Consider the following 20,105-nt stretch of genomic DNA (forward strand, 5'->3'; position numbering starts at 1 on the left):
GTCCGTTTTCACAGTGGCATTTAATGTGTTAAGGGAAATATTGCGATTAAGTTTATGGCTGTTAATATTATATTAAACGGGATAGCAAGTGTTTAATGGATATAGAGGACGCATGAAGCATAATGGCGTTGGGAACATCGATTTTACGGATAATAGAATGAACGTACATGCATAGAGTGTCGCGCGATAATGTAACATCAGCTGTAGTGAAATAATATTTTTAATAGGACAATCATGGTAGTCTGCGAACTTTTCGAATTTCCATCATTTTATAATGAAGCTCCGTTCAATAATCTATTGAATCGTCACTTGAATTGTCGCATTTTAAGAAATTCCTTTTAAATTAATTTACGAATAAAACACCGAACAAAAGATAAACAGATCCTTTAAAAGAAAAAAAAGTTGATGTTCGTTCAGTGTACTTCGATGCATAATAAGGCGTTAGAGAGGCAAAGAACTGTTGGTTCTCTTGATGGAAACGCTAGGAGATGCACTTTCCTGTTTGACGAACTTTTTCCCTTTTTTTCTTCTTTCTACCAAGGGAACCGACCGCAGAAGTAATCTCTGCTTTTTATGCACTACATCACATCGCTTGAGCTGCCTTAAGCGACATTCATTTTGTTATTTACATGATAAGAAAACTTTAAATTGCACGCTACTGCACTCTCTTATTCCAGTAAACACCTTGAACGAAAGAAGTAGTCCTTTTCGTTAATCATTCATCACGAATGCTAATAGATCTTGCCAAATGAACTTTCTTCAATTTATCCATCTTCTTTCTTTGAAAGATTCATTTTTTATGTACAACTTGTTTACGAGGTATAAATTATTATAAATTAATAATGGATTGATCACGTCTGAGGGATACAGAAATTTTTATAAATATTTTCGTGAATTAAATTTTAATATAAATAAAAAAAATTAATAGATGGGACACGGTGAAGTTCGTTTTAAAATTGATTAGCACTTTCAGTAACTTTGTCAGTTTAGTACACATATGCATTTTGAGATGCACAGTTGCATCAGCACGAAATGCATAAAGCATTTAGTTTGAAGCTTTGGACTAGGTCCAAGCGAGCGACGATTCTCTTTCTTCGTCGCACCTGATGGTGTCTAGCAAATGTTGAATTATGTAGCGTTAACTCCTGTGCCCGTCCATTGCAACGGTAAAATTAAATGTACCTCTTGTTCACAGGAACATCAGCTTTTTGACCTCGGTGTACAGTTATTAGCTGGTTTATTTCGTCTCTTATATCATCAGTTTTTCATAACTTCTTACTGGTTAAATAATCCATAAATAATTAGAAAATTTGCTGTAATAACGTTTTAAACTTTATTACGTCATAAATGGTAGAACTGAAATTTAATATTAAATATTTTTGATTTACAAAATTTTAAAAAAATTTTATCTCAGTAGTTAATTGTTAATTAGACTGTTCTACAAAAAATTTTAAAATTCACTGTGATAATTCATTAAGGTTTCCAATATTGTATATTTTTTAATTTGATGGCTAATTATTGAAGCGAAAGAAATTCAGAATAAAAATCGACAACTTCCATTACGAATTTTGCTGTACTTTTATAATGAGCTCCGTGTCTTTCGTAAAATTTATAGTCGCGAAAGGATTCGCGTGTGCGAACATAAAAAACAAGGGGTACAGCAGGACGTGCAATTAGCGCGGTTCTCACTCGGTATCGAGCATGAAAACAACACGAAAATTAGTCCATGGAGACTAATTTTATGGTCAGCGGGAAAGCGTGCACACGCGAGGAACCATAGTGTTTAATGCCGCCTCTGCTGGGACACGATGTACACGTGCAGCTGCGGTGACGTTTACAGAGAAATATTGCACTTTCGTGTGGCTGTACGATTTTTTAATTAACCCTTTGCGGTCCATTAAAAACGACCCGCGCACACGTTCGATCACACTTCATCGTTCTTTAAAAACGTGGAGACAATCTTAATTATTTTGAAATTATATAAATCTGCAACTATTTGGTTAAAATATACGCGATAAAAATAAGGAGTTCCTTTAAAAAAATAAATGTTCGTTAAATTATTGTACATGGAAAATTACGTCTGACGATATTAATGAATGATACTGATTATTTTGAAATATTGAAAGTCTGATGGGATTTGATGACAGAAAAGTTTTATAAAATTACACTTACATTACATTAATTTAAAACTTAAAGTTTGATAAATATTACTGTATACATGCATCCTTCATTAATGTCCTTAGTAGAAAATGGCAGCTCAATATCATAATTAATCCTCAGTTGATAAAGGCAAACCTTCAGAATTTTATTTTTTTCTAGTTTGTAAATTTTATACTATCTTTTTAAATATTAATTGTCCAATACATGAAAATTTTAAAATGGAAATTTGAGTGCTTAATTTTAATCGATGCATCACTGTAACTGTAGAAGTGGTCATCAAAAAATTAATGATAATGAATAGATGGGTCAGGTAATAATGACTTTCGAAAGTCGTCGAAAACAGAATCGGTACTTTTTGTGTTAAAGAAACCAGGAAAATGAGCGTGCTGCTTACTACGAAACAGCTCTTCAGGGTGAAAGCCGTGCTTAAGTAGCAGCTTTCGTGTGTCAAACAATGGATCGAGCCAATTGATCGGACCAGTTGCTTTTGACGTAAAGCAATATCGTCAAACAGAGCTTGAGCACGTTTCTGAACAATGTTTACTACCATCGATCCCTCGAGAGACTGTAATTTCACTTTATATTAAATTCACGAGCAACCAGTTATCCACCACCTGCAAGAATCTTTTACCCAAAAGATCTTTGCTGTTAATTTTTCATTTCGTCCGGGGATTGTTGATTGCCTCGGTTTTACAAGAAGCTTTCCCGGCTTTCCTTCAACTACGAGAAAATTGTTTCATGAAAATCGATTTACTCCTGTGGAAGAGTGCTCTTCTCAAGATATATGAATCTTCCATATTCTGTGGACAAAAATATGTTGTTATTATCATTATTTTTTACAGAGGCAATCGTACTTTATATATGCTAATATTTATTATACTATTATTGGTAATTTTTTGTTACTAAAATCTGATATTTATTATTAGGCCTTAAATAATTATTCTATTAGGCTCTGAATAATTACTGAATAGTCTTATTAGTCCCTAAAACACTCTAATGACATTCTGTCAACAGCTGCTTGAAAATAAACAGCGGTTTCAAACGTGTTAGGAAACAAAGAATCATTCGTAAGTAAAAGGTGAATATACGAAAAGGAAAAAGAAGAAGATATTGCATCGAACGAGGTTTCCACGTGAAACGAGGCCTGCGAGCCACATATTGAAATGAAACCCCCAAGCATCTTGCAAACATTTTTCCCGTCCAGCTAGACTCATATCCGCTCAAGTATTTAGACTTGTCAGGTACACAGACACATGAAAAGAAATCGATGCTTTGAATTTTTTCAATGATACAATGGAAATTGTGAAGTTTCTGCTTATAGAACAACATTTTGTCAAATTTGAAATTTTATTAAAATATTGTCCCATCTCTTCCATATGGTATTGACGATGATTTTGATTCTCTCAACAGGAAATTAAATTTCTTTCACGAAATTGCAATACACTTCGTCTCAAATTGTTACATTAATATTGGAAGAAACAAATTTCTTATTTTTAATTAAAAAACCTATTAGTGTGCCTTTGTTGATTCTTGTTATAATATTTATTTTCATTTATTTTCAATTTATAAAAACATAGACTGATTAATAAATCCGGCGTTTGTACTTGAAATCATTTGAAATTTTCTACTTTTGAAATCAGAAGTGCATCTTCTTTTTGAAAAAACAGGACAAAAAGTACGTTAACGTCGAATAATTCGTGGGTGGAATTGGAAAATAACGCGTAATATCAGTAACCAGAAACGTTTTTGAAAACTAGATAGTGACGTATTTTTTTTTCTTTTAACTCTTCCGTGACGGCAAATGGTAAAAAACAAACCGACCGAGTATCGAATCTCTTTTTATAGTTATGCTGCTCGAAGCGGAAAATAATCACGCACAGGAAGGGACGAAAATCGGGCATGTAAATATATTTCCAGCGTTTTTCAAACTGGTTTCAGCCGCATGGATTTTTGCATGAGAGCACATCACGCTGATGTACGCGATGCACTTCTTTCTTTTTTTTTTTTTGCAACCAGTGCAGAAAGCACGGAAAGTTACGAGCTCGGCATTTGATTTTACGGAAATTTTTTGTAATCAGCCTGTGCAACTACCAGCTAAAAAGCCGTAATTTTAATGAAGAAAACTCGTGTGTTACTTTTGATGTGAAAAGAAATTAGAAGTTTCGAAAAAGTGATAACAGCATATGAAATATTATACAAGATATTGTATGTTTTACTGCATTTTTAAAATAGTTAAAAATGGAGAAAAGGTAGGACGAAGTTGATGATGAGTGATCCATACTCAGGAATTTGGATTATGCACTTTTGTGCATTGTGGTGCATCAGAAAAATGCAATTATATTTTTTTCAAATGGATATCTCTTTTTTTGAATGCATCAATCGGTGTAGTTTCCATTTTTTTATAAAAAAAATATAATAGAATTAAATGGTGACCGATGAATGTGTGGAATTTAGTTCATACACTTCTGTGCATCGGTGCATCAGGGAAGTGCAATTGCACTCTACACGGTCGGTTGCATCAATCGATCTAGCTTTCATTTTTTTATAAAACATGCTAATAAAATTAAGGTGAGAGATGAATATTGTAAATTCAGTTTACGTACTTTTGTGCATCGGTGCATCAAAGAGTGCAATTGCACTTTTTCTCTGAATTAGAACCCTATATTTTTGAATGCTCCAATCGATACAGTTTCCATTCCCCATGAAAAATATTGACATACTTATAGCTTAAAATGGCAAATTTAACACTTTTTGTAAAATTTTCTATATTACCAAATTTTAATTCAACGCACACAAACAGTTTTTATCAAAGAACTTTTGAAACAATCTAATAAAAACGGGGCGCATTTGCATCTTTCGTCTTTGATTAAGTAATTGCGTCCAGTCGAAGACTATTTAACGTGGTTAAATTTTGTGAAGTTTCTAATTGGAGTTCGTAAGTAGAACAAACGTACGGTTGAAACGCGATCGTCTGCATTTTGTTCGAGGGATAATTGTCGTTTCCGGTGAATTCGCTAAGGGACGTCATTATTTTCGATAGTTGACGATTAAATTAAGACAATTTTCCACCGATTATCGGGTTTAATTGATGATCGATATCTCCCACGATTGAATCAGTTTTTAGTTCATGAATATTTGTCAAATTCATGAATTGAGGGAGCAATAAAATCATAGTATTTGTATTTGTATTACTGTTTAATTATGATTTTATTCAAACTATAATATTATGTAGATAATAGAGACTGTTTATCGGTAATTAAATTACTTTCTAGCTTATTATCAGTGAGGTTTTATTAGTCAAGGAATACAACGAGGCATTTGAAGCGTGACGTGAAACTATAAATAAATCGTTTAACGTTTGACAGTGATTGACGTGTAAAAACACGTGTAAAAAAGCACCATTAATATAGATACAATACACGTATGGTGACGTTGAATTATGGGACACTAACAACGTATCCTGAAAAACTGCATTAACTATTCGGTACAATATTAATAAATTTTGAAATATAATTTATTATACATTCAAAAAAAACATTTTATATAATAAAATTATTAGTCACAGTAAAATATATCTTTTTTGTTAGTATAAAAATAAAATTTTTCGTACTGGATAATTTTTTATTAACAATTATCCACCAAAATTTCGTAAAAGTGAAGAAAACAAAAATTTAAAAAAGAAACTTGGTTATGTCATAAAACGTCTGCAGTATGACGATAGTAGAGGAAGGGTTTAGATTTTAGATGATGTTCTTGGTATAGAGTTAACGGTATGCATTTAAGAGACTCTTGAATGATAAAAGTCATTTATGAATATAAATTCACTTTCATCCGTGAGTAAAAGACTTTTCCGAGAAACGAGTCGCACGTGCATACATACTTGGCATTCTGTTCTGAATATTTCATTAGAGCATAACGTACAAACAGAATGATATCGTAGCGCGATATTCTTATATGTATTCATGGTGTTATACTTGTATATAAGAGTCGAATACTTGTTCTATATACACCACGTGCGTGATTTTCCTGAAACTCTTAATCATAATCTCTCTCAGAATTTCTAAAATTTGGAAAAAATTAATTGCAAAATAAAATTCTTTTTGCTACCATCTCAATCTTATTTAATTTGAATATTTTTTCTGCAAAAAGTTTCAAAAATTTATTTCTACATATTTCTCTTTAAAGCAAAACTTTTAATTTCGTCTTATTTACAGTTTCCTCATCATTTCTGAAATATGAAAAATTCTAAATATTACAGTAATAATTCTAAATAATTTTAAAATGATAGAAATATTATAATTTTGGGCTATCATTTTCAAGAAACTAGGTCATTGTTTATGTAGATAATAGCATAGTATAAAAATTTATGTTGATCCTTGAATGTTCTTGTCGATCAAATCCAGGATACACGTTGAATTCCAGAGATGCACGGTTTCGTTGATAATACAGGTGATCCATCGATTTTCATCGGTTCCTACCTAAATAATCCGCAGCCAGGTATAAATCAATATAATTTCATGAATATTCCAACGTGGACGTGTGTCTAGCGTGTTATAACTTCCAATCCCCGTCAGCTGGTATTAGTGTAAACACGTGTGTCCACCATTTCATTGGTAAATCCTTTCGTATCCTCTGCTAAAAGCCGAATTACACCGGGATCTTAGTCCAAGGGAATTCCTTGTTCATCGATTCTGGATCCTGAACAACGCGATAAGCGGTCAATAATCCTTTTCGTCCAACGATTATTTCTATCTTCGCTTCCATTGGTTTCCTTTCTATCTCCGCCTCCGCTTTTATTCGTGTAAAAACATTGGAAGCTGTTCAATTACCTATCGTGAAACTTTCACATTTGTACAAAAGGTTTCTACGTGTTTCTTTTATCCCTTAGAACGAAAGTCAAAGATAATATTGCTCGATTTTAATTAGTTCGTTTTAGGAAGAAAACTAACGTAGATTCTGTACACACTGATTTAACCCATCGGACGGCGGACCATGGAGAAAGCCCCAATTTTAATTTAACTTCGTATTTCGAGAAACTTTTTTTTTGGATAAAAGATAATTCTATGAAATTGTTATTTGAAATGTTTATCAAGTTTAATTCAAGAATCCTTTATTTAATATTAAAAGGAAATGTATTTAGAATTAGAACCAGGAGTACCATGTAATTTGTCACAATTATCTACTTGATTTTAATTTGTCATATTAAGCAGAGATTTGATATAGAAGGGTTAATTGAATGAAAGGTAGAGAATGAAATACACGATACTTCAGGAAACTAGGTGTGCATATAGACAAGTAGATAAAGACCCTATCTGTTTCTTGATTATAGTTCTTCAAGCATAGACTATGTCCCTTTGAGGTCTGGCTCGCAATTACCACGAGCTATCATTTTCCACCCTGTAGTCGTGGTTAACGGTGCATCAGAACGATAGCGTGCACTTACGCTGACCATAGTGGTTGTACTCGTTTAACCCTGTTCCATGGAAAATGAATTCCCTGCTTTCTTTCATCGATTCGAAAAGCCGATGTATTTTCCTTCCTACAATACGTACCTGGAAAATTGTATGCAACTTCTTTTCCATTTACAATTATTCGAACGATGAAAATTGACGAATAAAACAATAATAAAATTCTAAATAATAGAAAAAATGAAGTACATGTAGCGTTCTACTATTGTTTTGGTTTTATTATTGATGAATCATTTATCACTGACTGCTGTTACATGCATCCAGTTTGCAACAGAAATTAATGCTGATTGATTGCAGTTGTTCGGACACGTCCATGTGATCCCAAAACAAATCGATTTAATAATCGTTTCTATTTGATATGATGGAACGTTGTCACAGATGCCGTTGACACGAGGCTGAGTATTTCAGCTCGTTCAGTACAGCAGACGCAAGTTATGAATTTATCGATTCGGTGTACCGTTGATCAGTAATTGGACAATACCTCTTCCCATGAGAAATCGGTTTAAAAGTACGACCTTACCGATCATTAAAACGTGTCCTTATTTTCTTTTAGAAAAAAAGATCATTTATAGTTTTGTACATAAAATAGATTCTTATATCTACATTCATGAGATCTAAGAATGTTGAATTTACTTTACTCCACCATGTATTCTTTTTTTTCTTTTTATTGGGAAAAAATTCTTTGGCAAGAAGGAAATCTTTCTTTCAATTTTCTTCGTTTTCTTTCAAAACTCGACAGATTCTTAAAATCACTCAGTTCTGTTAACTTGCAATTAATAATATTTAATTCTGAGTAATTAATGAAATAATTAATACTTCATAATTGCAAGTGAATATATCGAGCAATAATTATTTAAATATAATAATTTTTAAATATTACAGTGGACTATTGTAGGTATTTTAGAATGCAACAACTTGATTTTTTGATCACTAATTAATAATTAATGAATCAGAATACTATCAAGAAACCTGAAATTGAATTTGCATAATCATCTTGTCACAGTTACTTTGATACTCTTCAAGAGCTGTCTACCATTTCCCACGATTATTCATATCTCTTGGGTTAACGTTGGTTTGTCATATAATTAGCAATTGTTCTTGTAAGCTCATGAATACATTAGTGATCGTGAGGCGGAAACACGGGAAAAGATTGAATATTTAAAACGATTGATAACAGGCGGCCTATCATTTCGCAGAACAAGGGGGTCAATGATAATGAGTTTTAATGTTATCGTACTAACACTTCAGTGAGAAATGTTCATAGGTCGTTGTGAAGCGCGATGCCTAACTTTCTTCCTTCAGATAAAAAGTAAAGAAAATTTGTAGAAAGTCATATCTGTATCAGAATAAAATTCTATACTCATAGGCATTTGCAAATTATTTTTTCTTTTACCATTAACAAATTATTGTTTGATATGAAAAGGAATATAAAATTGCAAAAATCAAAAATTTCACAAAATATGCAGCCATCGATCTAAAATAAATTATTCGAGAAATTTAGACTTTAGCCTTTCGCAAATCGTTCGTCGATTTCCATCTGATGACTCAATTTACTAGGACGAAATGATCACGATTGTGTAAGGACAAATCGATGGTTTTGCAACTCATCCTTTCGATTTCTCCTCGATCTCTTCGACAATGCAAAATTGCGGTTGGCCTATTACGCGACCTTTCCTAACCAATGATTTTAGAAATTTCACGAAAGAATAAGTATCACCTTCTACTAGAAACTCGTTATCCGCATGAAAAAAGAAGGAAAAATGTAAATACGAGAACGGTAACACTTTAACACTTTCCGTGAAATGAATTTAGTTTCTATGTTTTTTCTAACGAATGAAGCAAACTGCTTCTTTTACCTAATTCTTAGTCACCAGACCGCTATTATAGGTAATGGAATTATGATAATTCCAATGAATACGAAATTGGCTCGTTTCGCTCCGGAATTTCATCTTCTTCCATTTATTCTTCTATTAGTATCTCGTTTCCTCTAATCTCTCCTCGATGGAATGAAATTTCAACCCTTCCACCACTTATCGAACCTCGTAAGAAATATTTTCTTTGCACTGAATCTGAACAAAATAATATCTTCAAATTTTTTTTGTCTCTACTTTCGATCCCTTTAATTGCAAAGCTCTTTGAATCACTTCAACTGATCTATCAAGAATTTTCCAGCTTCGTTTCTGAAACAGTGTCACAAACGGCAGTGTTCTTCTTTGACTTTGGCTCAAAGTCAACGTTTTTGAGCGAATCGAATCGATATCGCCTTCCAATCGCTTCCGGAAACTACCTTCCCGAGGAAAACGTGTCCAGCAATGCTCTATAGGACATGGACAGTAATTAGTCGATGCAATCAACGGCAGAGGTTCCCTCTCGAAACTTTGAAGCTCGTATATTATCGTCACGATAAGGACTTGCTGACCGGAAGGACGCGTGATATCGTTCAGGTGTTCTACTTCTTCTTTTTCATTTTCACACTTTTCCATCGCCTTTTTTAATTTTTCCACGCGGGGGAACAGTTTAGTTTCGCGTCGATCATTAATCAAGGCAACGGTCCCACGTCGAAAAATTGATGAATTTCCTTTTTTTACGAAAAACCGCTGTTCGTTTCTCTGTGATAACGCGTCGCTTTTAACGAGCTTCATAATCGAATACGTTCTAACTGTCCTTGTTGCTGGTTGTCGTTTCTGGTCGATGCTTTTTACTCGCCAGGCTATTGATTCCGGGTGTTATTTAACGAACGATTGCTTCAATTAGTCGGTCGGATGAAATGTTAGTCGTTTGTTCGGGGTCGAAACAATCGATAGAAATATGGTTTGTTTATCTCGCGTGAATCCTGCTTCCTTTTGTTGTCTTGTTTTCAGCTAGACGGATTGAAAAGAGCCGGCTGTGAAAGGAAATTTTTATTGAATTTTATTTTTCACCCCTTTGAGGAAAATTCATTGTGGTTACTCGTAAATTCATATACGTTTGACAAATGTCCTTTTTATTACAAGTTTGTAACGTTCATTGAAGCAAGCAAAATATTATTTTTCACCTGTCTATACGAAGAAGATCAATTAATTGAAATTTTCAAAGGACTTACTGATTGTTACACGAGACATATTCTTCACATTTCATGGAAGAATCTTTTATAGTTGAAAAATTATTCATGGTATTGAATATTCATATTCGAAAATCTACTTTGCAAGATGTGAAATAATATTAAAATCTATTCTATTAATTTAAATTAACTTCCAAGTAGAATAAAGAGATTTATTACAATTTTACTTTGTTTATAAAGGTCTTGAAAATTGAATGCAATGAATTTCTATAAAATAGAATAAATTATTTGAAACAATACCCTATTGTTTTAAATTAATTTTTAAGTAAAATTTAAAACACATTTTCAGTTGATTTTTAAAAAAATTAGTTTCTTGAATAATGAAGTTGTTATTTATAAAACTTTTTATTTTGCAAATACTGTAAGTACATCCGTTGTTAATGAAGTTTCTAGAATTATCGTTTAATTTAAATTTACATAATTATCCATGAATAATTCATGAAATATTTATTTTTCGTTTTGTAACATTCTGCCATTAAATGTATATATCTTTTTGTACCAAGAATTTGATTATTATTGTAATTATCATTTCTTGTCTCTATATTTGCGTATTTAGTCTTGGCGCAAGTTTTTGCGAGATTAATCAACTCGTACTTCTTATTTTGTGAAATTAAGCTCCGCACAGATAATCGCGATGTTTGTTACGTGAAATGTTTTAACGACTAAACCATTAACCGATGTGAAGCGTTTCATTCGTGGAATAATGTTTTTCACGTGATATGTCCAAGGTTTTATAATTCATTTGATGTTACGTAAATAGAAACCGAAAGGAATAACAACAGATATACATGCAAAACACTTTGCGATTGTCGAACGAGTCATAAAATGCAAATTTACTTCTGATTGTTGATAATATATATCTGAGTTTATTAACTGACCAACAAAGTAATTTTTCTTTCATTTATATAATGTAATTATTTTGTATTTTATATTTCATACGAGTTGAATTTGCTATGTTTTATAATAAACATTTCAATTTCTTAACATGTTGAATATTTAGGGGGTCACCACTGACCCATACCTGAAATACAACCTTTCTAATTTTAATTTTTCTAACTCTCAATGATGAAGCACTGATTTTTGCACTAAAATAATAATATTATTTTTATGAAAAATAAGGAAATGAATAATTAACTTTCGAGTACCTATAAAGTTTGATGCTATACTAATCGAATAATCAAAATAAGAAAAATAGCATTAATATTATTCGATTTACGCAAGATAGGAAGTGAAAGGCTTATATTAAAGAAAGGAACGATCGTATCCTGAATAATTTACTGTGGCAGTGAAATCAAAACTTACCAACCTACTTTTATAACGAATGTTTAAGAGCTCGCTAGATAATTGTTTCGTTTACCTGCAATTTTTATGCTGATTTGCTTCGTTGAATAATGCATGTTAACGGTAACTTTCTGAAAAGTTTCCTACCACCAGCTCGTTATTTTCTATTAGATCAACCACTAGATCGTTATTGGTGTGGTGAGTGAAACAAAACAATTATCACCGTTCCACACGTTTCTCTATCAAAACGGCTATTTCACGGACTGTGATTAGTTGCACAATGCTGTGAATTTATTTTTTGCATAAAAGAAAGACGCATGATTGTGGCATTATACAACAAAAACCTTTGTTGGTGATCTGATTAATAAGGAAACTTTTGGAGTTGTTTCTTTCTGATTTTAATTAAACTGAAATATGTTAAATAGGATCAACATTCTTCTTATTTAATTAAAAATTTCCATTCATATTTGGTATATAGCAGAGTGATGACTTAGGCTGTAAAGGATGAATTAAAATATTTTTCTGACTGTAATTTTTATTATTATTCTTGTTATAAATTTCCATTTAGTTGCATTACACGTTGCTTTTAGTTGAATTACACATTGCATTTAGTTACATTACACGTTGCGTTTAATTACATTGCATATTGCATTTAGTTGCATTATACGTTGCATATAAATTCAAGTATATATTTCTTGCACAATAACTGACGGATGTTCTTGAATTATCCTGATAATTTCTGGTCAAATTACATCAATGATGACTAATAATTATTAAAAGCAACAAACCGTGCCATGGATTGATTAGCCAATGAAATGTGTCGAATGCCACATATAAAAAGTGCGCAGAGTTCGTTTAGCATTGCGAAATGATTCATGAGACAACAGGATATATCTTTCAGAACGAAATACAGTTATCAATGTACTTAAAACGAATCACTGAAAGTCAAACATCTTCCAGATAAGAAGTACACTTAATAGTATAATAAAAGCAGCAGTTGATAACGTGATACAATTCAGATTGTAATAATCAATTTAATTGTAAATGAATTGATAAATATCAATCAGTTATATAGTTTAATTAATTATAATTTATAAAGTACAGTTGTATCCGTATGAATAATTTAATTTGATATCCGTGATGCATAAGGACACGTACATGTTTGAAAAATTACGAAGCAAATAATTGGGTTCGATTTTGCAAGCTGCATTTCGCAATTCGTATGACACACGAACGTGTTTTTGTTACCGGGAATGAAACTGAAGTTTGTTTTACGAGAGACAGATATGCTCAGATTAAGAAGGTAAATATTTTATGATGTTCGTTTATGAAACACGTTAATGCATGTTTATTTATACATGCATTTTCGTTCAAGGGATATACCTGTTTAGAGATGCATATACTTCAGAGAGATTTTGTTACGGTATATTAATATTTTACTAATTAATCTTCCGAATGTTATTTAAGTGAATTTTGGATTTAGATCCTTCGTTCATAAGTATATCTAAAAAGAGCTTAGTTCTTTGATTAATTATTTAATAAATGTTCATGGATAGGGTTGAAATTAATTCTTTATTTTTATTTTCTATTTGATTATTCAATAATTTATTAACCACGATAGATGTAGGTTACAGTGGTGCACAATTATTGTTTAAAATTTTAACTACTAGGCATTAACTAGCTATTACAAAATGATTTTGCAAAATGATTATATTTGAAATTGTAATTTTTTAAAATTTCAACCTAAATGAAAAATCTGTGCTTCTATACAAATTTCTATAAATTTTATATTCAAAATATCTATGTTTTGTTTCATATTTTGAAATTACTCATTCGATGGTCAAATATAAAAATAGAAGCCACGTGTGTGTGTAACGTATACCTCGAGCATCAACAACACGTCATGATAATGTTACAACAACCGCAAACAAGTTTCCTACAGAGGAAAAATATACCAGGAAGCGGCGCCTATCGTGATCATGTCAGTCAGCATCTTATTAAAGCCTTAACCCGGTTTTAGAAGCGTAAAAGAAAAAAAGTTGAAAAACAAAGTTGAATGCTAGTGGCGAGTTACTTTCACGAAGAGTGATTAAAAGACTCGGCCTGATTTACCGTGAAATAACTTTTCCCTACTGAGATGTCGTTGCGTTCGACGGAAATGCAATTTCACCGATTTTCAAGCTTCTATCGTCCTCTGGTCTTCGTTCCATTTAGAAATAAATTCTCTATCATTGGGATCGAAGTATCGAATATCCAATTGTGTGCTGTGCTGTAATTAATTGAATTAGTGCTTTAGGTTCTATAAAGCAATTATATTTTTAGATACCTCTTTGCTTGTTCCATTTAATTTTGCAAATAGATATACCAATTATCAAACATAATGAAATACTTGATAATTAACACTTCGTTAATTAAGTTCCTTAAATTAAATTTTTCAAACTTTTCATTAGATAACGAATCATTATAGATAACTAATTATTTGATTTATTCCTCGAATCAAATTTCATTTAATTTAACTGAAGATTAGAATTTTATCAAATATAAATTGTAATGAATTGAATTTAAATTCAATGCAGTTTGCTATTAAAAATCCTCAGGTGTGGAGGATGTGCATGTTTGCTTTCGTTAATTGCAAATTACGTGGAATTTTGATAGAAGGATTCATCATGGTAATGCATTCCCTTGATATATCACCGAGAGACACTCCCTGTTGCTATCGCGCTTGCAAACAGGCGAATTCAGTGTTCAAAATTAATACCCGGAGTGTGATACGCAATCTCGATCGCATTTCACTTCCATAGACGACCATGAAAGGAACAACTTCAATTAATCCCCGATTTGACGGGTCGAGTTTCGTTATTAATTCTAATGAACACGAAAAATTGAAGATTCGTTTCGTTGCTCTTTTACGTTTCTATGTTTAATAAAAGCACAGCCGATCAATTGATGAAACGTTCTGCGTTCATATAACTTCGATTTAATAAAGGATGTTTGAACACCTTTGTTTAACGTATAACTTTTGTTTGACGAAGGATATTAATACAAAATCGCTGTCTCTATTTTCAAATAAAATTTAATATATTTTTATTCAAAAAGAAATAAAATTACATTGTTATTCAGCTGCGTTATTTAATGTATTAAGAAAAAAATAAGCAAGTCAATGTCTTTATATTTTTATAATTATCTAAGTTTTTATTAACAATGGAATTGAATGACTTCCCGCTTTCACCACGATGACTATATTTAAAATGATGATATACCTTTTATGGTACATAGAAGAGTAATTTCTATTAGGAGATAGAAAGTCGATATTGGAATTTTGATAAAAATGAACGGAACTAGTTTCAGAGAAACTCTGTTATTTTTTTCTCCCATATAAATTGGTATTTTTATTGTACCTTTTACCTTTTATCATTTCACCGCGATTATTGTTCTGATAGATAGAAACAAAACGGTTATAAAATCATACAAATTTCAATTTCTCGCTATACAAATAAATATAGATTCATTTTTCTTTTTTTCTGAAGGCTGATATTTTTATTCGGATTTCAAGTGATTGGTGCTTCAAATAATAATTGGGGAAAAAAAACGTGAAAAAAGTATTTCAGTAGTATCATTGTTTTCCTAATAATATAAAATTGCAAATTAAAATTAGATTCTTGCACCCTTAACGCATGCATGCCCATATTTACCGCGACAATGAACGCGTTAACCAATAAGAATTACCATCGTTTACGCGATGAAACTGCGAATTGAACATCATCGGATTACCAGGCAGTCTCTTGGAGCACCCTTTAAATTCCAATTTCCTTTCCTCAATTATTCCTCGACCTTATTTGAACGTTCAACGCTACTCGGAACTTCCGTGAAACAAACAACAGGAAAGTGAAACACACCTGAATCAGTGTTATCCAACTTCTCATCGGTAGACCGATGTAATTAAAAGTGGAAATGTAAGGTTGTCGCGATAACGACATTATTAAGTTTACTTATTTCGTAGCCGGCGCCATCGTAACAGAGCCGGTATCTCGTTTTATCGCGAGGGTTGAAGTACTAATATCGCGTTTACGAGGCCGTGGATCATGAGGAAGAAAAAAAAAAGAATCTCTAAAGATGTCGTTTCAACGAATAGGGCCACCCCGATGGCCGATAATAAATGATCAAACGTTATTGCCCAGCAAAGAGGTCTCGCGAAAGCAATTAATCTTGCAAAGGAAAATTATTTCTACTTTAGTGATGATCGAGCTGGCGGAAATAGGACATAGGGTGATAAATATTAATTAAATATTAGATTTTTGTATTAGGTCGGTAACCCTATTGATTGTCGTTGGATGGCGGACCATGGAGAGAGCCTCAATTTCAACTTAATTTTGTATTTATCAAATTTCAGATTTCACACTTTTATTGTATAACTTAATTTTCTATTATAATTTTAGTGTTTTTTAAATTATATTAATACTATATAGTAATTTAACCCTACTGATTAACAGAGTGTTAATTTTTATCTCTAAGAGTTTTCTTTTTCTATGAGGTTTTCCAGTGATCGTGACCCAGTAACACTTTTCACGAATCAACGTTTCTATCGTTAGAAATTCTAAGGCGTGTTGCTTATTATTTATGATACGATATCGAGTAACGGGTGCGTGAAATCATAATTATACAAGGAACAAATACTTGCTGACATTAGGGAGGAGAAGTCGGTGGGTGGCGTGCAAACATAGTGTTGCTTCAGCTGCCTGTTCATCTTACTTAATCATAAGCAGAATGACAGAGTTGGGGGATAATTGGAATTTGTATCGTGCCGCGAACACTGTGGCTGCTTGGCATTTCCCTGGTTATTCATAACACCCGCGTGAAAATCGTTGTGTTAGTTCCGGATTCAATAGAAACACAAACTTCCTTCCTTCTTAATGAAATCATTTTTCTTCCATTTTTCTTTCATTTTTATTTAAGACAGATTGAAATATTCTACCATAGTAAAATTATAAAATGAAAGATTTCTTTCGTTGTTAAGCTTTGGATTAAATTTAAAAAATATTGGAGAAAGAATATAAAAATCAGGGTAGATAATAGGCAGTTTATGAATATTATATTATAATATTCATTTTTTTATTCAAATATGAATTTACAAATGACAATTTGTTTTTAAAAATTTTATCAAACGTTCCATTGTTCGTAATACAAAGAAACAAGACAATTCGTGTTATCTCGGTCCTTTGAATTTGAATACATTAGAAGATAAGAGCATTGTTTCTGCTGTCATCATTTTCTATTTGCAATTCAAAATTCGTATGCTACGAACTTGTTTTCGTACGTTTGCACAGCTGTAGGTAACACTGACTCGTAACATCTCTAGTAAACAAGCTGTTCATAAGTACTAGCCGAGAGCAAGATTTCAGGAAATCTTGTTGACACGAATCTCGTGGAATTTTCGAGGCAATGTAGCCAGTAGATTTAAAACAATTTTTCGTTTCCGTAGCCGAGACCTTCATGTCGGGGCAGTTTACGTATGTCGAGCCGCGAACCGGTGAGAACATCTGTATTTTGTGTGTAATAATCTGTCGCGCGTGATTAATTCGTGTTTAATATTTAATCAATATTTAATATTTGTAGTAATTAATATTTTATTTATTTATTTCATTGGGTACCGTCATCAAAACATCGGTTAGCAATTATGATATTTAATTTTATATGCCATTATTACTTTCGTTTCATACACTTAATTAAACATTAATTACAGTTCAGAAATTAATACTTATGCAATGTAGGTAATATAATTTTATTAATAATATCCTGCTAGGTGTAAAAATAAGTTTATGAACTTATTAATTAATCTTGATTTCAATTTTCATATTGTTCATATAAACACCTTATAATTATTTGCATGTAATTAGTAAAAATTGGTTCAAGATTCTCAATGAATCACAATAGTGATCATGAAAATTCGAAATAATTCTAAATTAAACCCAAATAATAGTGATTTTGAAAATACTAACAGTGCTATGAGATGTTCTCGAAAAAGTGCATCGACGTTTTTTATCAAAACATTCCCTATCGAGTTGAAAGGTGCTGATCCAACCTTGTCGAACAAAAGGTAACACGTTTTTCATCTTCGATTCCGTTTCTTTCTTCTGCGTCCCTATACGGTCGTTAGGATTGGACAAAAATTATCATATGAAATTTTCTTTCATAGTATTCATCGATACAAAATTTAAATAGGGTGATTGGTTTAATATCATTTCTCTAGCAATTAGAATGAAATAGTTTGCAATACGCCCATTTATAAAGTTGCTTTTAATTCTCAAGTAAAATCTTTTAAATTCCATCAATTTTTTTTATGTGCAAAGGATGCAACTATGCACCCAAATTTGAAAATTGCAATTTGGGAAGGAGATTTGTCCATGAATGAGTTAAATTAGAATATATTGAACACTTGAAATTTTAAATTTCCCAAAAAATAAATTTGGTATCAGAAATATTGGAGCCTAGGTAAGCAGTTGAAATTATTGGATCGTTAAATTTTCCTGGACGAGGAAAATTTGGAAAAAGGAAATGGAATATGTCGCTGGTCATGGAAACCGTGATGTGCGGTCTCGTTTGCAACGACCGGTGTAGTGATACAGAACAAAATATATATTATATACACACGTCTGTGCTGAACAGCGCTGTTTAAGCGAAACTAGGTCGCGTTTCGTTTTCTGTCGCACTGTCGTCGTGGGTGTATTTTTCAATCCTTTTTTTTTTTCTTCTTAACCACTGCGACAACCTGGTTGCACTTCGTTCAGTGTTTCGATAATTAAATATATAATTGAAATGGTGAAAATGAATTTGGTACTTTCAAACTGCGAATTATGTGTTTTAGGCATATTGCAATTATTTATACTTTTTAAATTTGATTATATCAACTCATTCGAATCATGTTAATTAACATTTTTAAATAGAAAACCAATTGGCAAAGTATATAAATTAATAATAGAAAATAAATTAGCAAAATTGGTCATTTTACTGCTTATTTCTATTTTCAAAGCTTTATTTTCGAAATAATATATTTTCAACTTCTGTGAATGAATAGATCAAATAAATTATTATTTGAGCGAAATGTAGTGCGAGATAGTTGATGCACGTCGATCTAATATATTGGAATGAATTACAGAGATCGTGCGAATCAGGTAAAAAGTGCAGTTGCATCTTCGATGCGTGACTCTATGGTAAAAGTGCATCGAGGACGCGATGACCTTAATGCATTCTCTATGGAAATGGTTACTTGGCATGGTCCGAATATCGAGCTTGTATTATTTATCGACTGGCATTGCTACGGTGGCTCTCTCGTAAACGACCGGCTTCCTCGATGCACTCGAGTGCATCCAGCGAATGCATCTAGGACGTTTCCTTTATAAATTAACGTGAAAAGATTTTTGAAGCGGTAGCCTACTTGAACGGGTATAGTAAAAATAGTGATGTGAATAGAGAAACTCGAGTAACCGAGTGAATCTTTCACTCGATACGATTACTATTCAACTGTATAATTAATTGGAAGTGGGTTGCTTCCTTTCATAGGGAAATCTTTTTTTCACGGTCGAATTCCTTTTTTTTCTTCTTTTAATTATACGCTTCGATACGTGTGCAGTCTATTTTATTTTTGTAACGAAATTGAAATTTGATGAAAGAGATGTAGAGATTATTCGTGTTTAACAATTTTGATTGAATTTTGAACATGATAAATATTTTTATTGTCAAAATTCAACGTTGACACTATTTTTAAAAGTAATTGGAGCTCGTGATTGTTTATTCGAGTAAACTGGCATTCACAAAATTGAAATAGAAAACAATATAACATTAAAATTCCATTCTGGTATTAATTAAAGGCTTACAATTAATTTTTAAATTTTTCTAACAGATGAAATGTTAAAATTAAGGAGGATCCTCGTTATGAATCACCAAAAAGAATGGAAATATTTGATTGTTTAACGAAAGAATGGAAAAATTCATGCCGTGTTAAGTCAACAATTCCCCCAACATGTGCAAATTTTTTGTTTTACCTTGACGAATTACGTTGGATCAATTTCAGTCCCCTGTTTTTCCCCTTCTGTCCATGA

At 32.0% G+C, this 20,105-nt stretch overlaps 1 protein-coding gene across 7 annotated transcripts in view; it reads left to right on the top strand.

Annotated features, from left to right (window-relative positions):
* LOC117604530 (furin-like protease 1) overlaps positions 1 to 20,105 on the top strand; it is a 169,347-nt gene that overhangs the window by 34,209 nt on the left and 115,033 nt on the right. The window lies entirely within an intron of this gene.

This window comes from Osmia lignaria, chromosome 7 (genome assembly GCF_051020975.1).
Source record: "Osmia lignaria lignaria isolate PbOS001 chromosome 7, iyOsmLign1, whole genome shotgun sequence".
NCBI classification, from domain to species: Eukaryota; Metazoa; Arthropoda; class Insecta; order Hymenoptera; family Megachilidae; genus Osmia; species Osmia lignaria.